Below are 1740 nucleotides of genomic sequence, written 5' to 3' on the forward strand. Positions count from 1 at the left end.
GGGGGGGGGGATCAATAATGCCTGCCATTTCCTTCAGAGTCCCAGAAGAGAGAATTATATTTCTCATTGTGGCTATTGACAGCGACGTAAGAAACACACATATGAGACAGAGGAGGAGGAGGAGGAGGAGGAGGAGGAGGAAGAGGAGGACCGCAGCACGCCGCTGCAGACTGCGGTAATTTCACGCTCGAAGAGCCTAAAACAGGAGAATGTTCAACAAACCGCAGGCGGCTGCAAACTGAACAGCAAAAATCACAAACTCGGTTCGACTTGAACCTTATTGATCCGACGACTGATTTCAGGCGCCAATCAGTCACTTTGACAATTTATAAAATGAAATTAATATTTACAAAGAGGCCTTTTTCATCTTGGACTGAGCCATAAAATCAGCAGCCTCCTTATTCCAGGGGGAAAAATTAGATTGCCTATAAGAAAATAAACTTTCTGTCAGAGGAGGGTGAATTTGGTGGTATGTTTTAAAGCACACCTGCATTAAATACAGTTTGAGGGTCAGAAATGGCCCCTGATGTCATTAAACAAAAATATCTTGAAAATAAATCAATAAAAATCTGTATTTTATGAAGGAATCTGAAGAGAGAACGTGAATAGAATGAATCTAGGTCTAAATCTACAGATTTTGGACAAAAATAGGCACAAAACTTTCTTTTTTAGGTCATTCAGTGTTTGTCGCAGCAGAACCAAGCTGAGTTTAAGCTGCAAAAAATTATTTTTGCTACAAGTTCCCAGAGAGTATCACTGTGTTAGGGGAGACTTTTTGCAACTGAGAAGGCAAACAGTGCTATATGGGAAGAAAGAAAAACAAAAACAACAAAAAGAAACTAGAAATAACTTTCAAATGAACTGTCTGTAAGATGTTCTGTCCTCAGTTCAATGTGCAGTCCTTTGATCGATTTAACCAAATCAATGTGGCTCTCTACATACACAAGAACCTGCATTTTAACAAAATAAAATAAAATAAAAGCAACTTGTGTGGGCTAAAATTAAAGCAGAAAAGCATTTCTTATTAAGTGGCACAAAAATACAATTCACAAGCTGTTAAGCTGTTAAGCAGCTCCGTAAACTGCTTCCCGTTTTATAATTTTATTATTTTAAGACAAATATTTATATTTTTAAATGCATGTTGTATATTGAGTATGGATGCCTCCTTTTAGGTAAAGGGAGGAAAATTAGCCAACATTTACATTTGATTTGTTACATGACATGAAAACGATATTAAGAGACATTTGCAATTTTCTTTGTTTGCAGCTCATCTTATTTTGCCATTTTCACAAATTTTTATGTATTTATAAATCAAGATGCATGCTTAAGATATTTATAGTTACCACTGTGGTTCAAAATGTCATCATTTAACCCTATTTACAGATATGATCATTTCCAAGCAGTGAAAGAAATTAATTTTAATCTTTAAAAAAAAACACCATTTCCCAGCAGGCCTTACTTTGTTTCCTCACGTCAAACAGAAAAACAGGTGAACGTTTTTGATTTGCTTTAACTAAAACAGGAGTCATTTGACATTTTTAAAATCGATGTGGAGGATTTTTCTGTTTTCTTTTTTACAGCAATCCCGTCAGATGTGACGGGGTCTGATGGTTAACTAGGAGTCCTTCAGCGTGTAATCTAATCTGCGTGGATTACGGGCCCTATCGGATTTTGCGTCGGTGTGTAACTATGTGTCGTGTTGTTACATGGAGGAGGAGGAGGAGGAAGAGGGGGGGGGGG

At 37.3% G+C, this 1740-nt stretch overlaps 1 protein-coding gene across 10 annotated transcripts in view; it reads right to left on the reverse strand.

The window, feature by feature from the left end:
• Positions 1-1740, reverse strand: part of eya4 (EYA transcriptional coactivator and phosphatase 4) — a 51835-nt gene that overhangs the window by 47266 nt on the left and 2829 nt on the right. The gene's annotated exons all lie outside the window — the stretch shown is intronic.

This window comes from Kryptolebias marmoratus, linkage group LG19, assembly GCF_001649575.2.
Source record: "Kryptolebias marmoratus isolate JLee-2015 linkage group LG19, ASM164957v2, whole genome shotgun sequence".
Lineage (NCBI taxonomy): Eukaryota > Metazoa > Chordata > Actinopteri > Cyprinodontiformes > Rivulidae > Kryptolebias > Kryptolebias marmoratus.